This window comes from Ursus maritimus, unplaced genomic scaffold (assembly GCF_017311325.1).
Source record: "Ursus maritimus isolate PB19 unplaced genomic scaffold, ASM1731132v1 scaffold_19, whole genome shotgun sequence".
In the NCBI taxonomy this organism is placed as follows: Eukaryota; Metazoa; Chordata; class Mammalia; order Carnivora; family Ursidae; genus Ursus; species Ursus maritimus.
Genome location: NW_024424341.1, coordinates 34,334,662 through 34,352,699, shown reverse-complemented (window position 1 = coordinate 34,352,699; position 18,038 = coordinate 34,334,662). Strand labels below are relative to the sequence as shown.

The 18,038-nt window shown below is 44.0% G+C and overlaps 1 protein-coding gene and 1 pseudogene across 2 annotated transcripts in view; one reads left to right on the top strand and one right to left on the bottom strand.

Moving 5' to 3' along the window:
* Positions 1-10,895: 10,895 nt before the first annotated feature.
* Positions 10,896-11,735, bottom strand: LOC103662095 (annotated as a pseudogene).
* A 5,922-nt stretch (positions 11,736-17,657) lies between these two features.
* Positions 17,658-18,038, top strand: part of SDR42E1 (short chain dehydrogenase/reductase family 42E, member 1) — an 8,361-nt gene continuing 7,980 nt past the window's right edge. The window contains exon 1 of one of the 2 annotated variants that reach the window (XM_040633652.1): positions 17,658-17,751. The gene's annotated coding sequence lies outside the window, so the exon portion shown is untranslated. Of the gene's footprint in view, positions 17,752-17,776; positions 17,882-18,038 lie in introns of those variants that run through there. The other variant, XM_040633653.1, reaches the window with a different exon arrangement.

The window sequence follows — 18,038 nt, the reverse complement described above, 5'->3', positions numbered from 1 at the left end:
AGCCCCGTGGAACTGAGTTCAAACCCTGACTCTGCCACTTAGTAGCCCTTCCTGAGGCTCCATTTCCTTTTCTAAAGAAAGGGAACCCAGCTCCCTAGGGTTTGGGTTTTTGTTGTTGCTGGGTTTTTTTGTTTGTTTGTTTGTTTTTCAAGATTTATTTATTTGACAGAGCGAGAGAGTGAACCAGCAGGGGGAGGAGCAGATGCGGGAGAGAATCCAAGTGGACTCTGCACTGAGCATGGAGCCTGACGTGGGACTCGATTTCATAACCCTGAGATCATGACCTGAGCCAAAACCAAGAATTAGACACTCAACTGACAGAGCCACGCACATGCCCAGACACCTGGCGCTGACAGGAGGACAGCCACTTTTCTCACTGTTAGGAGCACACGCTGCCTCTTAGCCCTTTTCTTCTGGGCAGAGGGAGAGGTTCTTGCGAGTCCCATCATCACACATTCATTTCTTCATTCTTCCCCTTGCCATCCTTCAGACACCTGCTTCCCTGTCACTTTACCACCCAGCATGAATCTCTTCCATCACCACCATATTCACCCCTTCCCTGCTCTTAGCTCCATTCATAATTCTGAACATAGGGTTTTTTTTTTTTTAGGTTTTATGTATTCATTTGAAACAGAGAGATACAGAGAGTGAGAGAGCATGAGCAGGGGAGAGGCAGAGGGAGAGGGAGAAGCAGACTCCCCACTGAGCCAGGAGCCAGACATGGGGCTCGATCCCAGAACCCTGGGATCATGAATTGAGCCAAAGGCAGATAGATGCTCAACCGACTGAGCCACCCAGGCATCCCGAGACAGAACTGTCTTAAAAATAAACTATGTTCAGGGGACCCTAGGTGGCTCAGATGGTCCGGCGTTGGGCTCCTTGCTCAGCGGTGAGCTTGCTTCTCCCTCTGCCTGCTGCTGCCCTTGCTTGTGCTCCCTTGCATGTGCACACGCACTCTCTCTCAAATAGATAAATAAAATCTAAAAAAAAAAAAAAGACTGTTCTGTCTCCCCTACTAGACAATGAACTGAACTTCATGAGGGTGAGACCCATATCTGTTTTTTGGTTTTTATTCACTGTGCACCAAATGCCTAGCCTAGTGCCTGTCCCATGGCATGCACGTAATTAACATCCTTTGAAGGAATAAAGGAAAGAGCACATCTTTCCTGGGCGCCTTCTAGGCGGCACATTCCGCACCAGCCTTGGGGGAATTCAGCAGTGGAGAGTATGGACCCAGGTTCTGACCCTGAGTGTAGCTGCCGCAGGAGCAGTGAGTAGCGGGGCTTGGGTGGTGGGGGAAAGGAAGGCTTTTTACCAGCTGGGCAGACAGATGGAGCTGCAGAACTCTCCAGTGAGAACTAGCCCAACCCCTTCTGATCCCTGCGTGAGGACCTTAGGGTCCTGGTCCACCTGAGCACTGCTCTGCTTCTGAACGAGGACCTCCCCCATCTGGCTGAGCTGATTTGTATCTCCTTTTTATCCCCATCATTTTGTTTTAGGGCTGTCCTTGACACCATCCTTGCTTGCAAGTGTCCCATTTTTTGCAAGCTTCTTCTTAACTTTCCCAGGGGAAGGAGCCAAGTGGACCAAGTTATTCTCACTAATGATGCCAGCAGCTCAGTGTGCCACTTCCTTCTGCTGGCAGAGCGCCTTTCGGAAGTCACCTTTGCAGACAAGATATCTTGCCCATAAGAAAGGAGTCCCAACCTGGGCCAAAACAAACAAACAAACAAACAAACAAACATTTCTGAGAATCCTGAAATGAACACTTTCTTAGAACCAGTGGCCCTTGAGTTTGGAAGGGAGTTTGAAGTAACTTTGCATTAGATTCTCTCTGTAACATCTCCACCAAGTGGTCATCTTGTCAGTACACCGCTGATCACAGGCCCAGCAAAGCCTCTGAAGGCTGACTTTCCAGTTGAGGATATTCTTATAAAGTTCTCCTCTAGACCAAGTTTGATCCTGGGATCTGTCTTTTCTTTGCCACTTGGAGTCACACAGACCACATCTAGTCGTTATTTCTTTCAGGTATTTGAAGATTGAGCTCTTCCTGCTCCAGGCTGAGAGTCCTCCATTCTCTTAACTGCCCCTCATAGACATCACAATGTGTCTTATCTGGCGCAAAGTGCCCGAAGTAACCACGTGGTTAAGAGTTGAAACACTTGGGGCACTTGGAACACTCAGCCGGTTAAGCGGCTGCTCTCAGGGTCCTGGGATCGAGCACCACATCGGGCTCTCTGCTCACCGGGGAGTCTGCTTCTCCCTCTCTCTCCCTCTGTGTTCTCTCTCTTCAAATAAACATAAAATCTTAAAAAAAAAAAAAAAACGGAGTTCAAACACTTAAAAAATGATGTTGTTGCCGTAACTGAAGAACATGTCATTATGGTGAGTGTGGCATGGTGATGGCGTGATTCACCAAGCAGGCAATGACCACGTGTTGAAGTCATGGTAACCCAAACTTCAAGGTATGGACAGGGTGGGACAGGTAATAAGAGATCATCTGTCTCACAGACATCAGGGTGGTCTTGCTGGTAACACAAGTTTTGTTGTGATTTTCACACTTATAGACGATAACTAATGTCTTAAGTGTTGATTTTTAATTGTGTAAATGTTATATATCTCATTATCTATTTCATACAGTGGGAGAGAAAAATGCCAGGAGAAGACAACCAGAAGTTGGTGCTGGATCAAGTCTTTGTTCTGTCATTGACACGTGTGGGGTGAAGACCGAAACTCCACAATTATCATTAATTCCAAATAGGTCTCATATCTTATGTACTGTATAGGGTTTCAAGGATCCTTAGCAGCCTGGCCTTTCTTAGAATGGGATCCAATTACTTCTTCCCTGAAAAGCTGGACCAAGAACCGGGCACAGTATTTTTCACTAGAGTGCAAACAGTTCAGAATAGAGCAAAATTATCACCTCCCCTGGCCCTGAAGCTACATTTTTACTCATGTGTCCGAAGACTTGTTCGCTTTTTTGACAATTGACTCTTGCTCAGTTGACTCTCACTGTGTTTGCTATCAAATAAAATTCCCAGTTTTTGTAGGAATTTCATCATTTAAATTTTTTTGTTGTAAAATACATGTGGAGAAATTGCCCAAAATATAAATGTAAATAAATACCCGTGAGTCCGTACTGACATAAATAAATGATGTAATAAATGAATAAGTGGAGGAAAAGAGACAAATGTCCCACATGGAAAAATTCCAAGTAACCTACGTAGATATTCTGCACTCAAGGAAGTGACACAGAACTCACACTGAAAGAGTTTGGTTGCACAGGTGGCTTCCTTCTGAGGAGCACAGCATGGAGACAGGGAACAGAGTAATCTGACGCTGGAGAAACCTGACAAACACAACCTCAACCAGGTCATCAAGGTCAACATCGACAGTGATAAGTCATGTGATGAAAATGGCCACTTTATCATTGCAGAACATTCTACAAAAGTCTGATGAGCACTCTTAAGGTTATCCGAAACAAGGAACTTCTGAGAAATGGTCACAGTCAAGAGGAAACTAAGGAGCCAGGAGCAGTTAATGCCGTGCGAGACCTTGGATGGGACCCTGGAGCAGAACAAGGACATCAGGTAAAAACTAAGGAAATCTGAATAAAGTATGAACTTTAATGAGAATGTATCTGAATCAGTTCATTAGCTGTGACAAATGCCCCATACTAATGGAAGATGCTGTGAGAACGGGAAAGTGTGTGTGGGTATACAGGAACTCCATTCTGTCTTCAAATTTTTCTGTAAGCCTAAAGCTATTCTGAAGTTAAAAGTTTAACTATTTAATAATATATAAGTATGATAAATACTAATAATTTTAAAATAATATAATTTAGTGTTTTAGATTTATACTTCCATATGAAGATATAATTTAAACTTTTTATTTTAGAATAAATTTACAAAAAATTCTGAGGATAGTAGTTTTATTTATACATATACATATGTAGCAGTATATGTATATAAATTTTTATATAATTACATGTATAATAATATATGTATATATCCCAATGAATGAAAGAAATTTTAACACCCCCTTTGTCAAGAAGAAGAACATTGTCAGCAACCCCCAGAAACCCCTCTCATGCTCCCTCCCAATTACTCTCCTTCCTCTCTTCCTCAAAAGTAACGATTATCCTGACTTTTGACAGCATAATTTAGCTTCACCTGTTTTTTTAAACTTTATATAAACAGAATCATATGATATTAATGTCAGCTGGGTCACTCAACACTGTATAGATTCATCCATGTTGTATGGATAACTCATTTTTATTGCAGAAAGCAAGGGTTGGCAAATTACAGCCGATGGGACAAACCTGGTCTGTTAACATGTTTTGGTAAATGAAGTTTTATTGGAGTACAGCCATGCTCATTTATTTACTTATTTCTGTGTCTGCTTTCCTGCTACAATGGCAAAGTTGGTTAGTTGAGAAACAGATCATAAGACCTGGAAAGCCAAAAATATTTACCATCTTGTTCTTTACATAAGCATTTTGTGAACCTCTGCCGTAAAGTATTTTGTTGCATAAATATACCTCTTTTTGTTTCTCCATTGTATTAATGGGAAAATGAGTTCTTTACTTTGCTGGCTATCATGAATAGTGCTCCTATAAATATTCTTTTTTTAAGATTTTATTTATTTATTAGAGAGTGCATGCATGCATGCAAGCTGGGGGAGGGGCCGAGGGGGAGGGAGAGAGAATCTCAAGCAGACTCCATGCTAAGCACGGAGCTGGAGGCGGGACTCAACCTCACGACCCTGAGATCATGACCTGAGCCAAGATCAAGAGTCATGCCTGGCTGACTGAGCCATCCAGGTGCCTCTGCTATAAATACTCTTATAAACATCTCTTGAAGCACATGTGTATCCACTGCCCTTGAGTACATTCAATGGAATGGAACTATGGAATCCATGGCATATGCATGAATTCAGCTTTAGTGCCATGTTTTCCCCAAAAAAATGATTGCACCATTTCCAAGTAGACTTTGAGAGTTCCAGTTGCTCCATATCCTTCCTCAAGTTTGATGTTGTCAGGCTTCTTCATTGTAACTATTCCGATAGGTCTGCAGTTGGATCTAATTGAGTTTTAAATTTCTTTTCTCTGATGACTAATAATTTTGAAAACCTTTTCATATGTTGATCGGCCATGTGATATTCTCTTTGGGAAGTGCTTTATCAAATTTTTCCTAACTTTTTTAGATGGATGATTTTTTAAACCTTTTTTTTTTTTTCAACTATATGCATTTTGAGGCTGTGCAATACTGTTAAGTATGTGTGAGCTGCATTCGCCATGCTTGGTGTGTACTATTTTCATTATTGTTCAATGAAAAATGTTTTACAATTTCTGCTAGGATTTGTTCTTTGTTACATGGATTATTTAGAAATGTATTTTATAATTTCAGGGGTGCCTGGGTGGCTCAGTCAGTTAGGTGTCTGCCTTCAGCTCAGGTCGTGATCCCAGGGTTCTGGGATCAAGCCCCGAGTTGGGCTCCCTGCTCAGTGGGGAGTCTGCTTCTCCATCTTTCCTCCCCCTGCTCATGCTTGTGTGCTCTCTCTCTCCTCTCTCTATCTCTGAAATAAATAAATAAAATCTTTTTAAAAATGTATTTTATAATTTTGTATGGGAAATTTTAGTGATATCTTACTGCACTTTCTAGCTTAACTTTACTCATGTTGAAAAGTATATTATGTGTGATTTCAGTCCTTTGAAATAGCTTGAGTCTTGCTCTGTGACCCATCACATAGTTGATTTCTGTGAACGTTCACATGTGCTTAGAAAGAATGTTTAATCTGTGGTTGGTTCCACTTATCCCTGCATATCAATTAGGTCTTTTCCATCCCTCTAGTTTCAATTATGCTGTATTCTTACATTTAAGATATGTCTCTTCAAAGCACCAGATACTAGGGTACTTGTTTTCTTTTTCCCTATAACAGTCTTTGTCTTTTAAGCAAACAACTTAGTTCATCGACATTTCATGTAAGTATTGATATGTTTAGTTTAAAGCTATCCTTTTACTGGTTACCTTCTATTAGTTTTTTCTATTCTTTATTACTTTTCTTCTACTTTCTTGACTTCCTTTGAATTAATTTTTCTTTGTTATTCTTCCACCCATCCCCCTCATTACCTTGACATGCATGCACTCTTTGTGGTTCTTTAAACAGTTGCTTAATTGACTTACCAACGTCCACCATGACTTGGTATTTTTGCTCCCTTGTAGATCAGGCCAGGACCTTTGAACCCTTGCACACCACGCCCCACCATCCTGAGTTATATGTTATAGTCCTTATAAAGGGACCCCCACAGGATGTTATTACATTTGTTTTATACAGTCAACATTCATTTGGCTTTTCCAACAAGGTAGTTACCCTTTTGCGGCTTCTCATTCCTTCCCATTCTCTCCATGCTTGCCCTTGAGGTCATTTTTCTTTAGTATTTCTTTTTCTTTTTTTTTTAAGATTTATTTATGTATTTGAGAGGGAGAGAGACTACGGGGAGGGGCAGAAGGAGAGAGAAACTTTAGCAGAGCTTGGGGCCCGCAGCAGGGCTTGATCTCACAACCCTGAGATCATGACCTGAGCCAAAACCAAGGATCAGATGCTTAGCCAACTGCACCACCCAGGGGCCCCCTTCTTGAGTATTTCTTTAACGTGGGTGCTTGTGATAAAATCTGTTTTCGTGTTTCTGGAAATGTCTTCATTTCACCATTTTTGAAGGATATTTTAACTTCAAGGGCATAGAAGTTCAAGTTAGCATTTGTTTTCTTTCAGCATTTTGATGTCTTTGAGGAAATATGTTTTTATATTTTATCTGGCTCTATTGGATAAGCTCTCAGCAAGAGAAGCGATCCTAATTATCTTCCTTGCCATTAGCAGAAGCAAAGTTCCTAAGTCTTTCTTATACCATCTGGTAAGGCTCAGCTCTCCCTGTCCTTCTATGATATTTTATTTGTATCAAAATTAAAACCCTGTTAAATTTCTTGTTATTACGATTGGGTCCACTATCCCTTCCTCCTGGTGACATATCATGGGAAAATCCAAGGGAATGTTCCATAGCTTTATAAGTGTTGAAGCAAGACGTTTCATAAGACGTTCATTCTTTCACCACATGTTTACAGAGTTCCCATGATGTTCCAGGTGCTGTTCTTGGTGCTGAGAATACAACAGTGAGTAAAATGACTTGGTTCCTGTCCTCACGGAGAAGCCTAAATTCTAATTCGGGAGACAGACCAGTAAACAGACAATTACAATATAGCTATGAGAGACATATCTCTGGAAATCTTTCAGGTTGATATTAATCATCTGACATTTCTTTATCTTGCCAACAATGATATCAAAAGTGACTTTGTCAAATCCCATGCTGAATCCCAAATCTGTGTTTACTCATTCCACTAATCGGTAGGGTCATCCTAATCCGACATATTTACTTATTGGTCAGCCATGTTAGGTCCTAGTAACTGTCCAGTCCTCTTCTAAGATTACCCAAACCACTCTTTTTCTAAGAGCCATGAAGAGAATCAGTTTCCCCTCTGCTCCATGGTTTTCAGAAGACATTTTCTCTTTTTAAAAAAGACAAAAATTAGGAGCTTAGGGCTTTCAGAGCTCAGAAGCGCTTCTCAGAGTAATTAATCTATAAATATGCTCATGACACCAAAGGTGTTTGCTGATAAAATCCAAATCTGGATTTTAGCATTATAGAGAAAGTTATCCTACCTTTAAGTTTAGAAATGTTTTACATTTTTTAGTTTCTATACTGTGTAATCTTCTTACAAATCTTTGGTGTGATTCTGGCTGATAATTTCCTGGGTGTGTAATTAAATAATCGGACTGCAACTAAAAAATAAAATTGCCTAGATCAGTACTTCCCAACTTTCGTACTTCATAACCAGGACAATCTTTTTAAAAGGAGAGAGATGTACATTGAGTCTCCATTATTTAACTTTGCCAAGTGAGAATGCATTTAAAAATCAACTATCAACAGTCTACAAAAGAAAAGGTATTTTAACACAAAAAAAAAAAAAACCAAAAATGCACACAGTCTCAGAATGAAATGTGGTCTCATACTGAATAAATTTAGCTTTATGAGAAATTTTCTATGCTGTCTTCACTCTTCAGAGAGCACCCCGCAGATGGCAAAAGTTTTGTCACTAACTGTCAACAGGGAATGAATTGCCATTTGGGAACCAAAGTGAGAAAGCTATAGGGCCCTGCTCCTAAGACAATAGAATTTCATACTCATGAGATGTAGGGAATAAGTTCTAGATTCTGTGAACAGGAGATGGCATGCTAAATCCTGATATTTCTGTCTGTGCTCTTGTTCTTGGGCTCATTTCTCTCTCTTCTCAGCGCAAACCACAGCAAAGAACAAAACAGCATCAAGGACAGAAAAGTCAAACACACACACATTAACATAAGCTCATTAGCCCATTTCCCTTGCCTCTCCTACGTTGTGTATCAAAGCAATAACATGAGTAAAGAGCCAGCTTGAAAGATCCCTGAGTTCTATTTTGACACTGTGTGTCAAAACAATAACAATAGGGAGGGGGGAGGCGGGTGGGGGGATCGGGTAACGGTGATAGGTATTAAGGAGGGCACTTGTGGTGATGAGCCCTGGGTGTATACAGAACTAATGAATCGTTGAACACTACATCAAAAACTAATGATGTACTGGGGCGTCTGGGTGGCACAGCGGTTAAGCGTCTGCCTTTGGCTCAGGGCGTGATCCCGGCGTTCTGGGATTTGTTTTTGGCTCAGGTTGTGATGTCAAGGTCACAGGATCAGACTCTGTATCAGGCTCCATGCTCAGTGGATAGTTGGCTTGAGATTCCCCCTCTCTCTCTTGCCCTTTCCCTCTGCCCCCCATAAATAAATAAATAAATAAATAAATAAATGTTTTTAAAAGTACCCAAAAAAGAAAAAAAACAAAACAAAAAACAAAAAACCCCAACCCAATAACATTAGTAAAGAGCCAGCTTGAAAGATCCCTGAGTTGTATTTTGACTTATCCGCGTTTTTTACTGACACGGGTTCTCTACCTATACAGCTCTATTTCTCATGAATACATTAAGGAATCAACATGTATAAAAATATTTCTGCCCATGCCTCCAAATCACTCTCCTTTCTTATTCTCCCTTAAATGCCTTGAAATTAGTCTACATCCTCTGTCATCACTTCCTTTCCTCCCTCGTGGGAAGGGCCAGAGTGTGAAAATTCTACTCTGAATTGAGGGGGATAACGGCAAGAAAGACCCATTCTCACTAGGCAGAAGGAAGTCCGCGTACCTCCTTCCACGTGGGGTGGCCAAGCCCGAGCAACCGTTCCGCCAAGGCACTGATGATAATACAACTTCTGGAAGCAATTCTTAAATGTGCTCCAGAGATAGTAACCAGTTTTCACTGGCCCACGGTGAGATGATGGTCACCAGTAAGCACATCAGCTGAGTGTTCATAAGATGGAATTCATCAGTTTCAAGGATTATAGCCTTCCTCTCTTTTTGGCATTAAAATATATTTGGGTGAATGAAATGGTGGTGAGAGGATACCACAGTTTAGTTGTTGTTTCTGTGTTGATGCCCTTACTTGGCAAAATTAAAAGCTGGCAAGCCTACATGTCTCCCCAGATTTGGGTCTGAAATCTTAACCAGTGTTCAAAATTCAAAAACGTGGGAGCCCCACTAGTAGACAGTATGGTAGCTTTGAGTTAGCTAAGTTCTGGGTGGAAATCCAGCTCTGCTGGTTACTTGACCGAGCCACAGTCTCTGACCAAGAGTGGGATAATAATTTGTGCCTCATGTTGGTTATAAAGATAATCTCCGTAAAAGACCTGGTATATCAGAGTTCTCAATGGCAGCCATTGTCACAAGAATCTTTTTGGTCTCAACAAGAGCTCCTTTCTTTCGGTTTCTGTCCCTTTTCTTGGGATCTGCAAATTGAGAAGCAGGGGCCGAAGGCAACCAATGTACAGTTTGGCATGGCTTGTCTCATATAGTCGTGGCTCCCGGGCTGAAGTTTCACAGAAGGAAACACACTTGCATCTGTGTCTCCAGAAGGGAGATTAAATCTTGGATGAGCCTATTAGGAAGACAGCATTTCAAAATTTGGGAGCACAGCTGAATACCAAAAGTAAATTACACTATAAGCCAGATGTTCCAGGAACAACTTCTCCATTTTTTTTTTCTTTTGCCTGAAGGGAAACTTTTCGTTCATAAAGAAAACAATGAGCAGAAATTGCTATCGCAAAATTGTTCATGGTTATTTAAGATGAGCCCGTTCGAAAATAATCAAAGATGTGCACAATGATTTATAGAGGAAGTTGTTCATTTCAGTGTTATTTATCATATGTAAAACATAGAAGCATCCTAAATGGCTAACCATAAAGGATTTGTTATATAAATGACGGTACTTTCATTTGATGGACTGCTATACAGCTATTAGAAATCATGTTGTTGAAGAATATTTAATGACTTGCGAAAATGTTTGCAATATTTTTTGAGCAAGGAGAGCAGGTTACAAAGTAGGAGAATCTGTCGTATGATCACATTTTATGTCCTTATAACACAGATATCAGCTGGAACTTCCTAGTTGGGATCCAGCTAAGATTGGCTCGAATTCCCCATCTTGTGGCCTGGGGTCGTCAAAGCCTTGCCTAGATTCTTCGAGATCCTAGAGACATCTCATAGTTGCTTCTGCCTCATGTCAGTCACTGCTTCTCTCTACCATTCTGAACTCAGTGTGAAACTCAACTTCTCTTTTCTGTTTGCAAAACAAAATGTATAGCAGCAAAGTCAACTGTAGCAAAGTTCCTCCTAATTTTAATGACCTGGGAGTTGGGCCTGGGAGAGAGGGAGGGGTGGAAGAACCATGTACATCACTGTAAGCGGGTGAATAGTGGCTCCAAAAAGATACGTCCATGTCCTAACTCCACAAACCTGTGAATGTGACATTATTTGGGGAAAAAACGGTCTTTGCCAATATAATTCAGTTAAGGATTTTTTTTTTAACTTTTTAATTTTTTTATGGTGAAAAAGTCTATGTTTCGATTTAGCCAACTGGACTCAGTTGAGATGATCCCAGTTTGGTTGGCAACATCCAAAGCATCATCGTCAGGAGCCATTTGGACATATGCCTTCTTCTCTCCATCAGGCCTGATCAGGGTGTTGACCTTGGCCACGTCCAGGTCCTAGAGCTTCTTCACAGCCTGTTTGATCTGGCGCTTGTTAGCCTTGATATCCACAGTGAACACAAGTGTGCTGTTGTCTTCTATTTTCTTCATGGCTGGCTCAGGAATCAGGGAGAACTTGATAATGGCATAGTGGTCAAGCTTGTTTTTCCTGGGGGTGCTCTTGTGAGGATATTCGAGCTGCCTTCAGAGACGCAGTGTCTTGGGTCATAGGAGGGTAAGTCACCTGTGGATCTTTTGTGTGTGTGTGACGGTGGATGCCTTTCAGCACTGCTTTCTTGGCCTTCAAAGCCTTCGCTTTGGCTTCGGCTTTGCGGGGGGCAGTGGCTTCCTTCTTCAGCTTCGGCACCATCTTTGTGAAAGGAAGTGAAGGATCTTTAGATTAGATCATTCCGGATTAGGGTGGACCCTATATCCAATAACAGGTATCCTTATAAGAGATAGAAGAGAAAAACACCGAGGGAAATATGGGGTGAAGGCCACGTGAAGATGGAAGCAGAGATGGGAGAGATGTGGCCAAAGCCAAGGAACATGTAGAGCCTCCAGAAGCTGGAGACAAGGAAGGTTCTCCCCTAAAGGCTTCAGAAGGAGCATGGCTCTGCGCCTACCTTGACTTCAGACTTCTGGCCTCTGGAGCTATAAGGGAGCACATTTCTGTTGTCTAAGCCACTCAGTCTGTGGTAGTTTATTATGGAGACTAACACAATCACCACCGTGCATGAAACAGTGACAGGAACTCTACCTACTAAGAAGGTCCTTTATGTCCTCCTCTCTTCACCACAGTGGACTTCACTGACCTCATAGATGGTTCCTTGAGCTTCTCTCACTCTCTCTTTAACCCCCTCCTCTTCCTCTTTTCCTTACTGTGGCACGGCCTTTCGCTTCACAGCTCACTCTGCGCCTACTCCCAACAAGCACCTTCCAGAAGCACTTTACCACAGCCTTCCACATCTCAGTGAGGGCAGCTTCATCCTTCTAGTAGCCCAGCACACTACCGTCGGACTCCCCTGCCTCAGCTCTTTGACTCAACCCACATTCAGTCCATGAAGGAATCTTGCTGGCTCTGCCTTCGAAATATACCCGGTGCCTGACCACTCTGCTGCTTCTAACCCGGTCCGAGCCGCTATCACCTCCCACATGGACTGTAGCAAGAGCCTCCTGCTACGTCCCTCAGAGGCCACCCTTGGTTCCTCTCTGTCTGCTTTCAACCCAGCACCAGAGAAATCATTGTATAACCTCAATCCTGTCACACCACCCTTCTGCTGCAGACCCACCAAAGGCTCCCCATCTCGCCCAGAGTAAAAGCCAAAATCGCCTTAAATGGCTTCAAGCCTGGGTGTTTGGGCCCCTGTAGCTCTTTGACCACATCTCTGACTTCTGTCTCCTCATTTGCTCCATTGTAGTCGCAAGGGCCTCCTCGCCACTCCTCAAACCCACAGGCACACGCCTGCCTTGTAGCCTCGCTCCGCTATTTCCCTCTGCCTGGAATGCTCTTGTTAACTTGCCTAATTCCCTCCTCCTATATGTCCTCGCTCAAAGGTCTCCTGCTCAATGCACCCTGCCCCCACTTCCTTTCCCCTTAACACGCTCCGCATTTCCCCATGAAAATAACCTGAGCAGCAAATGCATGGCAACAACAAATTCTACAATCGGTCATCTAGCTACCGAAAGCAAAATGGTTGTCGCGAGGGTGATATTTAAAATGAAGTATGAGGGGCGCCTGGGTGGCTCAGGCAGTTAAGCGTCTGCCTTTGGCTCAGGTCATGATCTCAGGGTCCTGGAGTCGAGCCCCATGTCAGGCTCCCTGCTCAGTGGAGAGTCTGCTTCTCCCTCTCCCTCTGGCCCTCCCCTCCAAGCCAGCTCGTGCACTCATTCTCTTTCTCTCAAATAAATAAACTCTTTTAAAAAAATGAAATATGAAATTTTTTTCCCTAACTACTGATCATTGTCATTGGGGGCATATAACTCAGAAAGAACTCAAATACTTCGATTTGGCTGATTGATTTGGCAAGGTGGAATGGCCTTGCCAATTATACGATGATGGATTTCTTCCATAAGTTGAGTGAGGTAAATCGGTGACAAAGTTGCTGTAAAACCTATTTAAGAAACTTGATAAGATTAAAGTATTTTAGCAAAAATACAACACTCGCAATACGGCATTTGTATTGAAATTAACTGTTTTGATTTACCCAACTCTGAGCACACCTGGTTAAACCAGATGTCCCTGAGTGGCAGGACAGCGGCCACCCCGCAGAGCCACCCCACGGATAGGCAGGAGCCTCTCCCCGTGCTCTCTTTCCTTGCACATTCCCAAGTCCTGTGGTCCATGTGGTGCCCTGGCATTGCCCCATTTTGTGTCCTACTCTCGCTCAGCTTGGCCTCATTCCACAGGACTCGAGGGAGTGGTGTTTTAAAATTTTTTTAAAAGATTTTATTTATTTATTTGACAGAGAGAGAGAGCACAAGCAGGGAGAGAGGCAGAGAGAGAGGGAGTAGCAGGCTCCCCGCTGATCAGGGAGCCCGACGCGGCACTCGATCCCAGGACCTCAAGACCATGACACAAGCCAAACGCAGATGCTTGACTGACTGAGCCACCTAGGCGTCCCACGAGAGTGGTGTTTTTAGATGCTGGGAGGGGACGAAGGGAGTGAGAAGGGAGCTCTGCAGCCTGGCCTCAGGATGGATTGTCTCTAAGAGATATTCACACTCTGAAAATGACCAAAATTAACACTCCAACACCCTGGGGTGTTACTCTTGTTAGGAGGCCTCAGGAAAATAGGAAGGAAGCAGAAGTAAGAGGAAAGAGAGAGGAAGTAAGAGGAAAGAGAGAATGAGCCCGAGATATTTTGCAAGGCAAAAGTAAACGGCTACGAGAGAGAAGGAAAAGAAGGGGATGACAAAATGACAGCCAGTGCCGGGTGTTGCTGGAGATAAGGAGTACACCTGTGGACATGAGGTTCAGACAGGTGGGCGTCCCCATAAATACCTCCCAGGGGCACGATCATATATGTCTGGGAGTCCCTCGTGCAGGGTTAAGAGTTGAAACCAAGATAACTAAAGAGTTCTTTCAGGCAAAGGGTGTAGATGGAGAAGGAAAGAAAGCTGGAGGTTGAATCTTGGGTTTTACCTAGTTAAGAGCTGGGAAGAAAGTGCAAAGGAGGCAAAGAACGAAGATGGAGAGGAGGTGATGAAGGAGGAGGAGACGGAGGAGGAAGAGACAGAGACAAGCATAAACAGGGGAGTGTTAGTCAAAGGAGAAGGGGTTCCGAAGGAAAAGGGGGAGAGTGATACTACCAGGGACAGAAATTCAAATACTAGGCAACTAGCAAGGAGAGGTTCTTTGCAAAAAGGAAAATCTAACAAATGGTAAATGTTAATTTGTCTTGCATAACTGAATCCCTGATGAAACATCTGTGCAAGAATGGCATTTCGTGTCATATAATGAACTCGTCGCACTCGCAGGATTGCCTTTAGTTTTGTAGACGCAGCTGAATAGGATACATGTTGCTTTTCCAAGAAACACCACCTGAAAGCTCCTTACAAACGAGAAGGGAGAAAGAAAAGGAACTTCATTTCTGTGCCGTGCATACCTATTCATATCGTATTGTACTGCCATGCTCTCTGAGGGAGGAGCACCTTTGGGTATGCTGTGGGTTAGGTAAACACCCACTAAATATTGATGCCTGCATAATTAGAATGACTAAAATAATCCTGGCATAAAATTACCCTAGCAGTTAGAAGAGAGACAAAATGAAGTAATTTGATCATGAAAATTAATACAAGTCGACTCTCGGTTTTCAAGGCAGCTAATTGGAAGCCATTTATTATTCAAAGCCCACTTTTGCTTGTGGTTTGCACTCTTTTCTCCTTGCCCTGAGAAAGAGGAAGATGGGAGGAGAGGCCCGGGGGCAAAGCTGACATATGGGGATGGTGGAAAGGAGAAGTATGCTTACTTCTCTAAGCGGCTCCTCATCTCTTACCTGTATTGATTTTGTCATCTAGGACGTGCGTCTGTGGGCGTGGCCAGTGGAATTGGCGGTCCTGTTCTCTCCTGCTCAAATGACATTGCAATTGCAACAAGACAGACATTATTGTGGATGTAGTCTTTTTTTTTTAAGCTTTCATTTATGTATTTGTCAGAGAGAGAGAGTGCACGAGCATGGGGAGAAGCAGGCAGGGGAGAAGCAGCCTCCCCACTAAGCAAGGAGCCCGATGAGGGACTCAGTCCCAGGATCCTGGGATCATGACCTGAGCTGAAGGCAGGGGCTTAAGCGACTGAGCCACCCAGGAGTCCCATAGTGTAATCTTTTTTAAATAACAGTTTTATTGAGCTTTATTATTCACATATCCTAAAAACCCACCCACGGAAAGGGTGATTTACGAATCAGTGGTTGGTAGTGTTCACAGAGTTGTACCGTCATCACAATATTTCATCACTGTAGAAGAAACCCTATTCCCATTAGCACTCACTCCTCATTGCACCCCATATGTCCCAGCTGCTGGCCACCACCAATCTGCTTTCTGTCTCTACGAATTTGCCTATTCTGGACATTTCATATAAATGGAATCATGAAGTATGTGACTGGCTTCTGAAACTGGCTAATAAAAACACGAGCACACCGTTTTCTAGGTTCATCCGTGGTGTAGCATGTATCAGTACGATGGCCCCTGACCTAAGACTTAGGATGGTTCGACATTTGATTTTTCAACTTTACCATGGTGAGGAAGCAATGCGCCTTCAGTAGAAACTGCACTTTGAATTCGGAATTTGGGATTTGGATCTCTTCCCCAGGCTAGCGATACTAGCAATATTTAGGGTGACCCTCTCTCACAGGGCTTGGCAGCAGCAGCCAACGCTCCCAGTCAGCCACACGATCACAAGGATTAACAACCATTCTGTTTGTCACTTTCAGTATAGTATTTGATAAATTACATAAGATACTCAACACTCTATTATAAAACAGGCTTTGTGTTAGATGATTTTGCCCACCTGTAGCCTAATAGAAGTATTCTGAGCACATTTAAGGTAGGTTCAGCTAAGCTACATTGTTCAATAGGTTAGGTGACGTAAATGTATTTTTGACTTAGGATATTTTCAACCTACGATGGCTTTCTCAGGACATAACCCCACTGTAAGGCAAGGAAGGTCTGTACTTGGTTGCTTTTTACAGCTGAATAATATTGTTTGTATGGATGTACCACGTTTTATTTACCCATTCACCCAGTGATGGACATTGGGATTATTTCTTCTTTGGAGCTACTGTGCATAATGCAGATGTGAACATTTCACACGTGTCGTAGCAAGAGCAGCTAACATTGCCCAGCAGGTATCTGTAGGGGTCACAGACCTCACCTCATCTCGTCAGTTCAGGACTCCTCTGTGCAGAGTCGGCATTCAAATCCCCACTGCTCTGACTCCAGGGTCTGTTTCTTCCTTGCTATACTTCCTCTAAGTCTAAAGACTAGAAAGGGAAGTTATTCATTGCTTCACGCTCACTACTCTGCTCTAGGTAAGACATTAGTTATGACACCTCCTAGATGATCACAACACATTCTGCTTGAAAACCGCCAACCCTGAAAGTGTGACCTCCTGGAGAAATGATCTCGAGGGGCAGAAGGAAGCCCTCAAAGTGTGTGAGTAGTATGCAGAACCGTATCTCCCCTTTCCTCCCAGCAGAGACATAGCCAGCACCTCTCCATCTCTCAGACATACCACACTCCATCCTGACTCTACACTTTTGCCCTGTTATTTCTTCCACCAAAATGTCCCTTTCTTCTCTTCCTGAGCCACCTCCTACTCATTCGTTAGGGCTCGTGTCATAAGCCACTTCCTCAGGAGACACTTGAGAAGCTGTGCCTGAGGAAATCACAGGGATTGGAGGGAAACCCCACTCCTCAGCAACCTCAATATGGAGCAAGCTTAAAAAGCACAGCATTATAGGAGCCTGGTGTGTGGCAGATGCCACTGGTGTCCCACTGCCATCCCCTCACACCTACTGGAATTGGAAAAGAGAGGGAAAATCAGGGACACTGGGAAACATATGGACACACATAACGTGGAAACTCAGAGATAGAGGGTTAAAATCCACATCCAGAGTGAATATTCAGGAGTCTCATGGAGCCTCATCCATCATTCGTCATCCATTTTCCACTATCCACTATCCATCCAAGCACTACTGATTGAGCTGAGATACCCCCTACCCCTCCACGCATTTATCAGGCACTCTGCTCAGCACCGTGTGTACTCAAAGACGGAGATGGAAGTCTAAAATAAGAAATTGGAGGCGGAAATAAGAGTAGATGTGGCCTTGAAGCTGGAAGCTGGAACAAACGGGCTGGGCACGTAGGGGAGACTTCTGGAGCAAACCGGCTGGCCCAGCACGGGTGCGGATGGACGTGAAACCTGCACATCATAGAGATGCCGAGACCTCCGGCCTTCCTAGAGAGACCCGGAAGTGGCCCTCCGAGGCCGGTTCGACTCCATGGGGGCGGAGCCGAGGCGGCGGCGGGCTCGCGAGGCCTGGGCGCCGGGCCTGTAGCTCTCCGCAGTCGCTGCCGTCTTCTGCCGCTGTGAGTGGGCCGGGGTCGGGAGAGCCGCCGCCTCGGCCCCGCGGGGTCCGGAGCCGGGCCGGCGGGAGCGCCGAGAGCGGCTGTGCGCGGCCCCGCCTGTCCCTGCGCGCGGTGGCCGGCCAGGCAGCAGGTGGGACTGGGCTCGGCAGTGAGTGACGCCCACACTCGTGGCGGGAACTGCCCCCTTTTCCAGCTCTCTGTCGGCTCCCAAGGAGCCAGGAGCGCCGTGCCTTTTTCTAGAATGTCGCGGAGGCCTCAGACACTGACCGGTGGGGGGGGGGGGGGGG